Genomic DNA, 16,142 nt, shown 5'->3' on the forward strand with positions numbered 1-16,142 from the left:
TTTCCGGTTAATTTGCAAGTTCCTTTTTCAAAAAGAGTAACCTCCCTTCTCCCCTTCCCAGTCCTGACTCCATGATACCATTTGTCTACATGTAGATACACATGCAACCATCCATATAATCTTGTCAGAAATTGTTGAAAATATCAATAAATCACATCCTTTGATTCCCCTCTGTCCTGATGCTCATTTATTCCTGTGAAGAACTATACAATGCTGGACCGAGAGTCAGGAAGGCCTGAGTTCAAATCCAGCCTAAGATACTAACCCTGTGACCCTGGGCTAGTCATGTAATCTCTCTCTGCCCTCAGTTTCCTCATCTGTAAAACGGGGAATAATGGCAGCATCCACTTCAGTGGGTTGTTTTGAGGATCAAATGAGATAATAACTGTAAACCCCTTAGTACAGTACCTGCACAAAGTGGGTGCACATAGTAGGTACTTAATAAATGCTTATTTTCTTTCTCCTTTCTTTGTCATGAATGATAGGAAAGGACTTTAGAAATGAGAATTCACCCTCTCTCTCCCCCTTCATTTTATAGATAAGGAAATTGAGGTTTTGAGAAGCTACTTGACTTTTCCATTAGCAAAACAATTACAACAAGAAGAATATATATGTGTATGTACATGCATACATTTATGTACACATACATATACATGTATATGAATATAACCCTTATCCCAAACCCATTACTATGAAACTCTCTCCTTATTGGTGGAAATAAATGCCCTGAAAAGAGGGTCAGTCTTGGAACCAGCAAGATCTGGGCTTAGGTTTTACCTCTTATTGTGTGACCTTGATCACACACACATACACACACACACAAAACATCATCATCATCTTCATCTTCATCTTCATCATCTTCATCATCCACAGACCAGTAGGCAATCTGCACAGGTACAATTGTTTTTAGTTGCTAATCAACCAATGGAGAACATTTCCTCTCAAGGCTCTTGTAACAGTGCTTAGTACCAATGCCTGGCACGTAGTAGGTACTTGGTAAATGTTTATTGATTGATTGACCAGTGGGAAAAAGGGAACAAATCCTAGAGGCTCATACTTCAACGATACTAAAATAGGGGCTCTAAACAATTTTTTCAAGGATCCTTTTGGCAGTCTGGTGAGGCTTATGGACCCCTTCTCAGAATAATGTAATTGATGGTTTTTAAAAATTCTTAATGGAAGGAAATCCTAAATTTCAGTTAGAGGTTAGTGAAAATAAAGACACATTTTTCCCGTTCAAATTCATGGACCCCCTGAAATATATCCAGAGACCCTTCAGAGTTAGCTCTACAATAAAATCAAATTAGGTGTTTATTTCAAAATTACAAAATTTTGAAAGCAACTCAAATCCTATTCATATCAAGTTACTTTACAAAAGTAAAAAAATCTCAAAAGATTAAGAATCATGTCAAGGATTACCAGATAAATGTGAAGGTGATTGGGACCATGGACTCCCAGATAAGAACTCCTACACTAAAGGAAGACTTACTTTGAAAATGCTACTGGAAACAGTATCTGCCCCAGGCAGCTTCTCAACTCCTAAGCTGTCACTGGGCAAAAGCTCCACGGTCTAGCTGTCAGTCACAGCTAGCTCTGTTTCTCATTGGCTGCTTCCATTCCACTTCCACCTTTGTCAGTCCCAGTTAGTTAGTTTCCATCTCTGCATCCGTTGCTTAGTCCTCACTGCTCACCTCACGTCTTCACTGCCATCTGATGAAGGACATTTCTCCTTTGTTTCTCCTTTTTGCTGTTTCTGGTAAGTCCTTTTTTAGAGACTACTCACCTCCGTTGGAGGGTGGGTGAGCAGGGGAACTGTTCATTTTCTTTAATCTCTTTTTCACTTGCCTCACAGTGGGTGGCAGACAAAAGGATCCCCTTAGGATCTTTAGACAACTGTGGTGAAAAAGCTGCCCTCACAATTTTGCATAAGTGGTATCCAAAAATGCTCCTCCAGTGAGATACTTTCTGCCTCTTTTCTACCAAATGTCTCCCGTCCTGACTCCAGTTTGGGTTAGGGCCAGTGACTTTCTCTTACCTCTTCCCCACCTCAGGAGGTAGAGTGTCTCTCCACACACGCCCACATCTCCTATAGCAGTTTTCTGAGGAGGGGAGTAAACATGGGCATTCTTTTTATTGTTCCCAGTCATACATATATGTTCTTGGTCCAAAGAGTCACTTATGGAAGAGGAAGAGAGAGAAGGGGAGAGATGGGAACAAGTTGTGAGTCCTCTGCCAGCATAATTCCTATCCCAGGAAAGCCCTCATTACATATATGTTCGTGTGTGTATATATGTAAACACTTATATACATATGTACACACATATATCCCTATATATGTATATATACATACATATACATGCCTTTAAGGTTTATAAACCACTTTCACAGCAATCTGGTGTGATGGAGAATACAACTTTCACTATTCCCACTTTACAGAAAGGTAACCTGAGGCTCAAAGGTTAAATGACATCCATGATCTCACAGATAATAATTATAAGAGTCAGGCTATAAACCCAGGTCTTCTGACTAGTTTCTGAAGAACAAGAAAGATAAAACCATATTGAAAAAAGTGTGGGCGAATGGCAACATTTCCAAAACAGCAAAGTGGCTACTAGTGAAAGAAATCATTGAACCAACATTTAAGCACCTGTTATACTTTAGGGACTGTGATAGGGGTTAGATACGCAATTAAATCCAAGATCTTATTGATTCTGGAGTTCCCTCTAATTATGCAACTCTTGTCCATGTTCCCCCAAAAGTTTGCCATAGAGGGTGCACTCAACATGCTGGAGACTTCTGTTGCTTTCTCTCAACATCCTGAGGGTACTAAATGCTGTGGCCATCCACCTGTCACCCCTCACTCTCACCATATGACCAGCCCATAATAACAGCTTTCTGTCATTCAGTTCTTTAATACTGATCTCTCTTCCTCTTCTTCCCCTCTCCCTCCCCCTTCTCCTGTTCCTCCTCTCTCTCCTCCTCCTCCTTTTCTTCTTCCCCTCCCCCTCTCCCTCCTCATAGTTATATGCCTGATCACATCTACCAGGGACTTTTCCATTGCCTTCTGTGTGATGCTTATCTATAGTTCTTTTTTTTTTAAATTAATTAATTAATTAATTTCACTTTTAACATTCATTTTCACAGAATTTTTGGGCTCCAAATTTTCTCCCCCCTTGTCCCCTCCCCCCACCCCAAAACACCGAGCATTCCAATTGCCCCCATCATCACTCCGCTCTCTCCTCCATCATTCCTCTCTGCCCTTGTCTCCATCGTCTCCTCTGTCCTGTTGAGCCAAATAACTTTCTATACCCCTTTACCTGTATTTCTTATTTCCTAGCGGCAAGAACAGTATTTGACAGTTATTCCTAAAACTTTGAGTTCCAACTTCTTTTCCTCCCTCCCTCCCCTCCCCCTCCCTTTGGAAGGCAAGCAATTCAATATAGGCCAAATCTGTGTAGTTTTGCAAATGACTTCCATAATAGTCGTGTTATATAAGACTAACTATATTTCCCTCCATCCTATCCTGCTTCCAATTACTTCTATTTCTCTCTTTTGATCCTGTCCCTCCCTATGAGTGTCAACCTCAAATTGTACCCTCCTCCTCATGCCCTCCCTTCCATCGTCCCCCCCACCCTGTTTATCCCCTTGTCCCCCACCTTCCTGTATTGTAAGATAGGTTTTCATACCAAAATGAGTGTGCATTTTATTCCTTCCTTTAGTGGAATGTGATGAGAGTAAACTTCATGTTTTTCTCTCACCTCCCCTCTTTTTCCCCAAACTAAAAAAATCTTTTGCTTGCCTCTTTTATGAGAGATAATTTGCCCCAATCCGTTTCTCCCTTTCTCCTCCCATATATTTCTCTCTCACTGCTTGATTTCATTTTTTTTTAAGATATGATCCCACCCTATTCAATTCACTCTGCGCACTCTGTCTCTATGAGTGTGTGCGTGTGCATGTATGTGTGTGTAATCCCACCAAGTACCCAGATACTGAATAGTTTCAAGAGTTACTAATATTGTCTTTCCATGTAGGGATGTAAACAGTTCAACTTTTGTAAGTCCCTTATGACTTCTCTTTGCTGTTTACCTTTTCATGCTTCTCTTCATTCTTGTGTTTGAAAGTCAAATTTTCTTTTCAGCTCTGGTCTTTTCATCAAGAATGCTTGAAAGTCCCCAATTTCATTGAAAGACCAATTTTTCCCCTGAAGTATTATACTCGGTTTTGCTGGGTAGGTGATTCTTGGTTTTAGTCCTAGTTCCTTTGACTTCTGGAATATCCTATTCCATGCCCTTCGATCCCTTAATGTAGAAGCTGCTAGATCTTGTGTTATCCTGATTGTATTTCCACAGTACTTGAATTATTTCTTTCTAGCTGCTTGCAATATTTTCTCCTTGATCTGGGAATTCTGGAATTTGGCCACAATATTCCTGGGAGTTTCTCTTTTTGGATCTTTTTCAGGTGGTGATCGGTGGATTCTTTCAATATTTATTTTGCCCTCTGGTTTTAGAATATCAGGGCAGTTTTCCTTGATAATTTCATGAAAGATGATGTCTAGGCTCTTTTTTTGATCATGGCTTTCAGGTAGGCCCACAATTTTTAAGTTGTTTCTCCTGGATCTATTTTCCAGGTCAGTTGTTTTTCCAATGAGATATTTCACATTATCTTCCATTTTTTCATTCGTTTGGTTTTGTTTTGTGATTTCTTGGTTTCTCATAAAGTCATTAGCCTCCATCTGTTCCATTCTAATTTTGAAAGAACTATTTTCTTCAGTGAGCTTTTGAATCTCCTTTTCCATTTGGCTAATTCTGCTTTTGAAAGCATTCTTCTCCTCATTGGCTTCTTGAACTTCCTTTGCCAATTGAGTTAGCCTATTTTTCAGGGTGTTATTTTCTTCAGCATTTTTTTGGGTCTCCTTTAGCAGGGAGCTGATCTGTTGTTCATACTTTATTTGCAAGTCTTTTATTGCTCTTCCCAGTTTTTCCTCCACCTCTCTAACATAATTTTGAAAATTTTTCGAGCTCTTTATGGCCTTTTCCCAGAACTGATCCCATTGAGAGGGCTGGGATGTAGAAGCACTGACTTCCGTGTCTTCCCCTGATGGTGAGCACCGCTCTTCCTCATCAGAAGGGAGGGGAGGAGAAACCTGCTCACCAAGAAAGTAACCCTCTATAGTCTTGGTTTTTTTCCCTTTTCTGGGCATTTTCCCAGCCAGTGGCTTGAGCTCTGAATATTCTCCTCACACCCACCTCACCTCCGGATCCTCCCAGCCAGCGCTTGGGGTCTGAGGCTCAAATGCTGCTTCCCAGCCTCAGGGCTTTGGGCGGGGGCAGGGCTGCTATTCAGTGTGAGATTATGTTCAGGTGCTCAGGTGGGGGCAGGGCGGCCTCACGGGCTCAGTTCCCTCAGGGGGTTTATGTGGAGACCTTCAACAATGGATCCAGGCTCCTGCCTGCTTGGGGAGCCCTGGTCTTCTTCCTGTTGCCTCCCGAGGGGGCCTGAGTATGGGGGCACCCCACTCCCCTCTCGACCCACCAAAGAGACCTTCTCACTGATCCCCGTCACCTGTGGGTGGAGGGACCCGCGTGGCCGCTGGAGATCCCGTCCCTGAAGTCCGCTCGGATCTTCTCCTCTCGGTGACGGGGACAGGGCAGGGCTGGGCTGGGCTCCGAGTCCGCAGCACGACGGACCTTTTGCAAGAGGTTTGCAGGTCCTTCTGGAACAGAAATCTTATCCACTCTGCTGTTATGTGGCTTCTCCTGTTCCCGAATTTATTGGCAGCTCTTTACTACAGATATTTCATGGGCTGTGGGTTCAGAGCTAGCGTATTTGTGTGTTTCTACTCCGCCATCTTGGCTCTGCCCCTTATCTATAGTTCTTCAAAGGCAGTAGCATTCTAAGTCTTGCTGCCAAATAGAAACACTGGTAAAATATTTGTATCAAAAAGATATGTATTTGCTATTATAGAAAGCCTGAAGTTAGCAAAGTGTTTTGCAGTTTCTGAAAAGCAATCCAACTGGCTTTCTTCCTTCTTTTCAACTCAAGCCCACTGTCCATATGTATTGTTTGTCCCACATACACATACCATTAGACAAACTCTATAAGATTTTTATTCAGATACATGTCGGAATCTCCACAGTAGACACTCTTCATTCATTTGGTATTTTCTGTAGTGATGGACAGGCTAAACTCCTTTGAGTAGTTATAGACCTCTTCCAGGAGGCCCTACAGTATCTTGGGGCTTGCTGTATAGACAATGTCATCAGCAAACAGAAACATCTGAAGGACCTCACAATCCACGAGGAATCCTTTTTTAACCTGGACTCTATGTTGGATGTCCATTAAGGTGACAAATATTTTTGGTAATTATACATCTCTCTGTTTTATACATTACCTGATGTTTAATATCAGAGGTTCACTGAACAGGGTTATTTCTGTGGTTACATCTTCCAAGAATCTTGAAAGATCTTGATTTATGGACAAGAGAGTTGGTTGTAATTTTTTAAAAAGACTGTCAGGCAATATCTTATTGTATGAATTTGAATGCTTTTTTTCATGATCAACAAAAAAGCACACTAGGCTCTTATGGTCTCTATATCTTCCAGTCAATTGTGAGATAAGAAAGATGTGGTCCATTGCTGAATATGTTGTGAAACTTGTTTATTCTTTACCAACACCATCATCCAGGATGCCTTCAATTCATATATAAAGATTTTTTATAGATGGGAGAGTAGCATATAAGTCACTAGTTGCTGATGTTTTCTTAGATTCTTTTTTTTTTGTCAATGAGATCTGGAATTTTTTCCATACCTTTGGTATCTTTACTTCCTTCAGATTTCTTCTACACTAGGTGTGCTTCCTTGCCTCTCGTTTAATTCTAAACTCTCTGTAGTTTGACTTCTGACCTCATACTTCAATTAAAACTGCCCTCTCCAAAGTTACCAATGATCTAACTTGTCAAATCTAACAGCCTTTTTAAAGATCTTCATCCTTCTGGACCTCTGCAACCTTTGACCCTGGTGACTACTATCTCCTTTGACTGGATACTCCTTCCTGGATTTTCATGATGCTGTGCTTTCCTAGTTCTGATGACACACGTTAAGTCTCCTTTGCTAGATTTTCATCCAAGTCATGTCCACTAAATGTGTGTCTTCCAAGATGCCCACTCTTCTCTTCTTACTCTGTATTATCTTACTGGGTGAGTTCATCAGCTCTCTTGGCTTCAGTGATTATTTCTATGAAGATGATGCTCAAATCTAAATATGCTGTGGTTTTTAAACATAGCTGCAGTTTCTCTCCTCAGCTCCAGCCCCTTATCACCAGCTCACTCTTGAACATCTCAAACTACATTCCCCTAATACATCTCAAACTCAACATGTCCAGAACAGAACTCATCTTGCTACCTAGAGGTAGCTAGGTGGTCCTGTGGGTAGAACACTGGACCTGGAGCACAAGCTCAGAAGACCTGAGTTCAAACCCAGATTCAGATACTTACTAGCTGTGTCCCCCTGAGCAGGTCACTTAACTTCTGTTTGCCTCAGTTTCTTCAACTGTCAAATGGAAATAATAACCTTACCTATCTTCCAAGGTTATTAGGATCAAATGAAATCATACTTGTAAAGCACTTGGCACGGTGCCTGATATATAATAAATGCTATATAAATGCTTATCCCCTTTCTCCTCGTCTCTCTTCCCCTCCTTTCCCCAAACTGTTCCAACTGTCCTGTTACTGGTGAAGGTACCATCATCCTCTGAGACATCCAGGCTTGCAATCTCAGGGTCATCTTCAACCTCTCACTCTGCCTCATGCTACATATTTATTTCATTGCCAAATTTTGTTATCTCTTTGTTGTCCAGTCGTGTTTCATTCTTCATCACTGAATTTGGAGTTTTCTTGGCAGAGATTCTGGAGTGGTTTGCCATTTCCTTCTCCAGCTCATTTTACAGATGAGGAAACTAAAGCAAATAGGGTTAAGTGACTTGCTTAGGGTCACATAGCTAATAAGTGTATGGGGCCAGATTTGAACTCAGGAAGATGAATTTTCCTGATTCCAGACCTGGCACTCTAACCACTGCCACCACAGAGCTGTTATCTCTCACCTTTAACCTGGACTATTACAACAGTTTTCTAATTGGTCTAGCTACATGAATTCTTTCCCTAGTCTAATATCCCCATTCAATAAATGCCAATGATTCCCTATTACCTTCAGGATAAAATATGAAGCCCTATGGCATTTAAAGCCCTTCAAAACCTGGTCTCTTCCTATCTATCTACTCTTCTTATATTTTACTCTCCTACATATACTCTATGATCTAGCCATGCTGGCCGACTAGGAGTTCCTTAAACACAACCCGATGCATTTGTATTGGTTTTCGCCCTTGTCTAGAGTGTTCTCCCTCCTCAATTCTTTCCCTTAGCTTCCTTGGTTCAAAACTCTGCTCACATCCCATATTCCCTAGTCCCCCTCTCTCCTCTAACCCTGCCCTCTCCATGTCTGCTGGTGTGGATGCTTCCTCTCTGAGATTACTTTCCATCTATTCCATGTATATCTTTTATGAATATTGTTCTTTACATGTTATCTAGACCATTAGAATGTGACTTCCTCAAGAGAAGTGACAGTGTTTCTGCCCTTTTTTCTTGCATCCTCAGGGTTTAGCTTAGTTTCTGGCACATAGTAAGTACTTAATGAATGCTTCTGAACTGATTGACCTAATAAATGAGTCCCTCAATGCCCTTACAATCGTATTACTTCCACCCAGACATCCTCTTCATTATATTTGATCTAGTCCAGTTGCTTTCCACATCTTTGTTCTTCTTAGTGCCATTTCTTCTTCTTCTGTAAGCATCTCAGAGACTTAAGAGTCCAAGTGTGGTGGTTATATTATCCTTGATGGAGTTTGTCATGATAAGTTTTGCAAATATTTTCCATCTCTCTTCTGTATGTAGCTCACTATCCATTTTCATCCTTGAATGCCCTTCAGATGGCTTTGCTTAGATGGCTGTGGTGCCAAGCTTTCTTTAGACTGGTTTTACTCTCCATTGCATCTCTCTGCTTTATGAGAGGATGCTACTCATGATTTTCCATCATTCTTCTTCAAAACATTCTACAGATGAGTTTATTTTTTAACCCAATGTTGCCTTTGGCAGCCATCTGTCTCTGCTTGTCAAGCAAGTCAAGCATTTGTTGACCAGTACTCTTCATGGGCTCTTTTGATTGCCTTGTTGTAACATCTGATTTCCATTGACTTAGCTTCTGGATGAAATTATTATTGTTGATGCTGAGGACATTTTGTTATCCCTTTCTCATTTTTAATTTTCAATCAATAACTAAGGATTTAATCTTCTAAATCTTATGCCACATATTATTCCTCATTACTATTCTTTCTTCTTTTTTATTATAAATTTTGGTCTGAGTCAATGATCTGACTGTGCCAAAACAAGGAATAATTCTAATGTCCATAATAAGTATCTTTTCCTGTCTATGAAAATATGGACAATTTTTTTCTTTGTAATGTTATTTGCTGTTTGCCACATTTAATATCTACCAATTCCTTCATTAAAGGAAATTTTCATGATATGGAGGCATAAGACCTCTGTAGTCTTCTGTCTCCTGAACCATGTTTTCCCATATATTTCTCTTCATCTTGGCTTTTTTCCACTTTTGCATTCAAGTTGGATATTAATATGTTCTTCATAGACTTTCTCTTTTTATGCTCAGCAACCAATATTAGTATGCAAACTGTATCTATTCTCATGGTGGTCTTTTTTTGCAGATACTTATCTTTAGTACTGGATTACATGAAGACCATATGTCTCATGAGATAATGCTTCTTGTAGCTTTTGGGCATACAACAAAACCCATTCCACCAATTCCTTCCTTTGCCTCCCCAAGGAATACCTGTGAGTAAACCTTCTCTTGAGCTATAACTTCTTCCTTTTCTCTGGTTTTGTTCATAGCAAAAATATCAAAATAGATATATTCAGCTCATCCAGTAATATGTCATTGGACAAGAATCTCACGTTTAGAGTACCAAGAATAAAATTAATGTTTGTTGATATCTAAAAACTGTACAAAGTAAGTATCCTAAGGTTTCTCTAGATTTTTGTGACACTGAGCTATATTGGCTCTCCTTCTATCTGTTCAACCACTCCTTTTCAGTCTCCTTTGCTAGTTCTTTCTCCATATCATGCCCAATAACCTTAGGTGCTCCCATGGCTTTATCCTGGCCCTCCTTTTGCTCTATTTACTTAGTTATCTGATCAACTCCCATAAGTTCAATAATGATTTCCAGATCTATATATTCAGTCCTAGTCTCTCTGCTGAGCTATACTGATATATTTCCAGCCATTCCTTGGGTATACCAAACTGAATGGCATCTTAGACTCAACATGCCTAAAACAAAACCATTAGCTTTTCCCTCAAACCCTCTCGCCTCCCAACCTCCCTGTTACTGTTGAGGGTACCATTATTCTCCTGGGTACCCAGGCTTACAGTCTCTACATCTCCCATCTTTATACCTTCATCCTAGCTGTTCCCAGTACCTGAAATACTTTGTCCTTTGCCCTCTGCTTCAGTTTTCATGACTTCCTTCAAAATTCAGCCTTTCTCTTTCAGATTATCTTTATCTAATCCATGCACACTTTGTATGTACCTAGTTATTTATATGTTGTCAGGGACTATCTTTTGCCTTTCTTTGTATCTCCAGCACTTAGCACAATGCCAATACATAGTGATTTATATATAGTATAAGTGCCTTCTTCATAGTAAATGCTTGTTGATTGACTCTCTGATTCTTCCCACCATTTACTCCCTCCTTTTCCCATCATTCTGCCCCTATCTCTGCAGAAGCTGAAGAGGACCCCACAGGACTGAGCACTATTTTTAATTTTTTTTGCTTCATAGACTTCCATGGCATAAAAGATTATATCATCAGGTGACCAGACTATTGGTGATCAACTTCCTGGGGTTAACTAGGCTCACCCTTGAGAAACAGATTTGATCTTCTCCTGGGGTCATACTCACATGGTAGAACCTGTCAGAACTTGGCTCCCACTGGCATAGTCATAGAAAATACAAGGTCACTTCCTGATGAGACATCATAGTAATCCTTTTGTGGTATTACTGGGGATAAAGAGGCAAAAATTAAACAGTCTGCCACCATGGAGCTTACACACATGCACACACACATGTATATACAAAGTATTTTTTTTATTTCAAAAGCATGGGGTGGAGGCACTAGCATTAGGGGTGGAAAGGCTAGGAAAGGTTTCCTTTGGAGGAGGCTCTTGAGCGAACGTTTGAAGGAAGCTAGGGATTCCAAAAGGCAGAACTGAAGAGAAACAGCGTTCCATACTTGGGCAATAAGTTGTGAAACATTGGGAGTTTGAATTTCATGTATGAGGAACAACAGCAAGAAGGCCAGTTTGTCTGTACCATAGAGTACATGAAGGAAAATTACAAATAACTGACCTGGACATGTGAGTTGGAACCAAGATGAGCAGAGCTTTCAATGGCAGAAGAGTTTATATTTGGTCCTTGAGTAACTAAGGAGTCACTGGAACTTATTGAGCAGGGAAGTGACATGGTGAATTCTGTGCTTTAAAAATATCAGTTGTGTTGAAGGTCGATTGGAGAAGTAGAGAATAGAAGCAAGGAGAGCTATTAGGAGGCTATTGTCATAGTCCAGGCAAGATATGATAAGGGCTCCAATTAGGGGGGTGCCTGTATGAGAGGAGAGAAGATAAATAAGACAGACATTGGGGAGGTAGAATCTAAAAGACTTGGCAACTGAATGGACACTCAGAGTGCAAGAAAGTGAGGAGTTGTCGTTCATCCTTTGTTTTCAAAGAGGACCAATGATATCATGAGGGTGATGGCTTATCTTGCTTGTGAACTGGATTGAAGTGAAGCAGAGTTGCACAAAGTCATCAGCCTCACTCTCTCTTCCAGAGTCATCAAAGTTCAGTGGCAGGACAAAATTCAAGATGCTTGGTGATGGCCCAGGATGTGGTGGATGACCTTGATCTTTATAAAATAGAAATAAATGCCTTTCCCAGGCATTGGGATTTAGAGATGATTATAAGGTTGTGACCCTACGTGACTGAAGAGATGGCACTATTCTCTAGCCAAAATAAGGAAGTTGAGGGAAGGGTAGTCTTGCAAGAGCAGGTAGATGATAAGTACTGTCTTGTCCTGTTGAATTTGAGCATCCTATAGTGGGTGCTTCTGTAAATGGAATCTTCCTCCTCTAATTGGTTTTATAAAGCTGCATTTCCACGTAAGGAATTAATGTAAATGAAATAGTTCTGTCTCCTCTTGCTCTCCTGCATATGGAGTGTACAGCCCTGACCCTGGATCTGTGCCATCTCTTTCTCGTAAAGGATTCACTAATTACATCACGTTTATCCACCAATCCCTTCACATTTATGTGTCTGTCTGGATATCTCCCCATGTTCCAACTCAAACTGTCCCAGTCAAACATTCTCAGAATAGACAGAATATGACTATATCCATTTAGAGACCTTTTTTCAACTTGTCTAATGCCTCCTTCGTCATCTCTCCTGACCGTAGCAGAGGTCATCATAAGCTCATGGAATAACAGAGACTTTCAAAATCAGCTTGCCCAACACTGTCACTTTATATATAAAGACATTGTAGCCCATAGAGGTCAACGAATTTGTCCAGCATCACACAGGTGATCAGTAGCAAAGCTGAAGTTCAAACTCAGGCTCTCTAACTGCAAATTCAATGTTTTTTCTACCACATGACAGTTGTGTTTATTGCCCTGATCCTACCCCCAGCCCAGCCTAGAACCCCTTCAGTAGGCAAGAAAGTGACCAGTTTCTTGAAATTACTTCCTCAAGTTCTTACTTTCAGAGGACAACCCCTCCCCGCCACGATACACACGCTAGTACTGCCACTCTCCAGCCACTACTAGTCTCTGTTTAGTCAGAAAAGGGTAGGTGACTTATCCAAGGCCACATAGCTAGTTAGTGGTACAAGTAGAGTTCAATTCAATTCAATGAACTGGACTCCTCCAATTCTACTGGACTGGGAAAGAACAAATACCTTCTTCCTTTATCACTCAATACAAAAAAAAATTGCTCATAAGGAAAAGAATTAGTCTTATTAAAGACTTCAGCTTAAATTCTGCCACTTATTGCAGTGTACAATCTTCAGCAACGCAGTACCGCATGATGGACAGAGTGCTGGATTTATTGTCCAAGAACCTGGGGCAAAATTCTATGTGACCCTGGGAAAGTTATTTAATTTCTCTGAGCTGAGGCCAAACAATGTGTTGTATTTTTGAATACTTATATTCTTTACAAAGAATATAAAATGAATATATTGGACTCTAAATTTGTGATCTATGACCTTTCTGTGCTCAGTTTCTTCATCTGTAAAATAAAGTGGCTGTACTAGATAAAAACCCTCGAAGGTCCTTTCTAGCTCAATGATTCCATTCTGTCTTAAAAATGGCTTTTCTGGTAACTAAGGGGAAAAGGTAAAATGAAAACTAGAGAGACAGGAAGGCAATACTGGACCTGCAGTGAGGAATTCTTGAGTGCAGATCCTGTCCTTGACGTTTAGTAGTTGTGTGACTATGGGCAAGTCAAAATCTGCCTACCTCAGTTTCCTCATCTGTAAAATGGGGAAAATAATAGTACTGCCTTTCAGGTATTAACCTTATAGGGTTGTTGTGAGGATAAAATTTGATCACACTTGTAAAGAGTTTTGCAAAATGCTTAAAGAACTATGTAAATGCTACCTGTCATCATCATCATCATCGTTACTAAATGAACTGTAGAAATTGATGAGTTTACAAGTGTCCAAGTATTTTGTCCTAAGATCTCCACAATCTATCCATCCACAGAGGCCAGATTACTTCTGGAACTAACTAGCTCCATTCCTATCTAACCAAATTCAACCCTACCTCAGCTTATCTTTCTGGGAAGGCTGATTGGAATTTGAGGTGAAGGAGAGATACCAGGCCCTGAGCCAGTAGCAAATTCTGGGATGGGAAAGCTATACCAAGCAGAAGACAGGACAGTGTTATTCTGTAGAATAAGGATTTCCTCTCTTGAGCTCAGAACCATGTGGAAGGTACCTAAATTCTTAGATTTTGAGTTAGATTCCCTTGAAAATTCAGCTTAAATTCTACCTTTGGTAACAATCTCTCTTTTTTCTTCTCCCTTTCCTGTCCAGTGCCTTCCCTCTGAGATTACTTCTCATTTACACTGCATATATCTTGTTTGGACATAGTTTACATGTTGTCTCCACCATCAGAATGTAAGAGCCTTGAGGCTCTTGTTTTTTGCCTTTCTTTGTATCCCTAGTGCTTAGCACAGTAGCATATGGTCAGTCAGTGCATCAGATGCTTGTTAAGGTTGTTGTTTATGGTAATGATCGTTACACAAGGTCACAGAGCTAGTTGTGGCAGAACTGGTATTCAGTTCATGTCTTTGAGCATTTATTACGTGCTATGTTCTACATCCTTTGCAGGGGATACAAAGACAAAAACCATGAAGATTCCAGATGAATATAACTGGATCTAGCCACAGAACATCCCTCCTTCGACTAAAAGGAGATTCAGGAATGTTCCTTTTTGAGTGGGTTCTGGCCTATATAGTTGTCACAGGGGAAACAAATATTCAGTCCTGACCTCTCTCCCTTCTTTCCCATAACAATGATACCATACTTCTAGGGTAGAAAGAGCACAGGATTTGAGGTCAAAGAACTGGTGTTGATTCCTGTGACATCAGATTCTTCCTCTGGGCCTCAGCTTTTGTACCTGTAAAATGAAGACATTGAATGAGATAATCTTTAAAGTTCTTTCTAAGTCTATGACCTCACAAAAAAAAAATAAAAACAGGTGGTAGGAATCTTCCAGGATGATAAAATTGGACAGCTTTCATTCCACTTGCCTGACAATCTTATATTTACCTTTTCCCTAAACTCCTTCCTTGGACCTTTACTTTTGGCCTTGAGTCTCCTTTACCCACCACGAAAAAGAAAGAAAAACCCACTTCACCCAGCAAAGAGCAGCTAACTCACTTCCCTTTCCTATTCAGCGTCTAGGCCAGGCCTCACCATGAAGCCCCAGAGCCACACTTTCTTCGGGCTGATCATGATAGCCCCCTGCCAGTGCTGAGAACTGACTCTCCTACTTTCTGCCTCCAAAACTCAGCCAGTTGTACCTCCCAGCAAGCTCCTGCTTTGGGCCTGAGGGTGCTTGCCAAGGACCTTCACTTCCCAACCCCTTTGCAGAGCTTGGAGAAACTGACACCTGCTGGGTCCAATTAACATCCACACCTGTCCCAACCCAGCTGCCAGCCCCACCCACTCCCTTGTGTTCTCAAGGAACAGGTCAGTGAGTCCCAGGGCAGTGCCTGTCCAGAGCCCACTTTATGATTTGTTTATTATCATACATTCTTTAGCCATATAGCAAGGTGGAAAACATAGCAAACAATTTTCACTAATAGTAAAGGCAGAAATTGTTTCATCCCTGTCCTTAGTTCTAACTCATTCCCTAGTCACTGAGACCACACCAGGTTCTTTCTGCTTGTATCCCTTGGTGGGGTCTTTAGATCTGCCCATTCTATTTCTCCTTCCTCTTCCCCCCAGAGGATCCTCTTTGATTCTAGAGTAGTCATTAGGGGTGTGCCTGTCATTAAATCAAGAATGTTTTCAGATCACTCCACATTTAGAAACCTCTCTCATCTGACTGACTCACCACATCTTTTGGGCACAAATCCCTTTTCCATCATTTGATTCCTTAAGGGTCCCTCATTCAAGGGTATATTTTTCTCCTAGTCTTGACCTGGCCAAGCTGATGCCTTTTATGCTTACAGAAGACTTGGGGTCAAGTATTTATCTTCAAGTATTTGAAGGGTTGTCATGTAGGTTAAGGATTACACAGGATCATAGGATTACAGATTATGGGTTAAAAGAAACCTTAAAGGTCATCTGGTTCAACCTTTTCAATTTACAGATGAAGAAACTGAGACTCAGATGGGCTGAATGACTTGTTCAAGGTCACACACTAGTCAGTGGCAATTGGGATTTAGACAGAAGTCCCCTGATTCTAAATCTGACATTCTTTTCATTCCATTTCATTCCATTTTTTTCCACCATGCCCTAATG

At 40.7% G+C, this 16,142-nt stretch overlaps 1 long non-coding RNA gene across 2 annotated transcripts in view; it reads right to left on the reverse strand.

The window, feature by feature from the left end:
• Positions 1–717: 717 nt before the first annotated feature.
• The window catches only part of LOC140511100 (uncharacterized), a 33,511-nt gene continuing 18,086 nt past the window's right edge, over positions 718–16,142 (reverse strand). For both annotated transcript variants that reach the window (XR_011969432.1, XR_011969433.1), the window contains exons 4-6: positions 11,469–14,790; positions 11,022–11,120; positions 718–2,175 (exon numbers count right to left, since the gene is read on the reverse strand). This is a non-coding gene — a long non-coding RNA (uncharacterized lncRNA). The remainder of the gene's footprint in view (positions 2,176–11,021; positions 11,121–11,468; positions 14,791–16,142) is intronic.

This window comes from Notamacropus eugenii, chromosome 1 (assembly GCF_028372415.1).
Source record: "Notamacropus eugenii isolate mMacEug1 chromosome 1, mMacEug1.pri_v2, whole genome shotgun sequence".
Classification (NCBI taxonomy): domain Eukaryota; kingdom Metazoa; phylum Chordata; class Mammalia; order Diprotodontia; family Macropodidae; genus Notamacropus; species Notamacropus eugenii.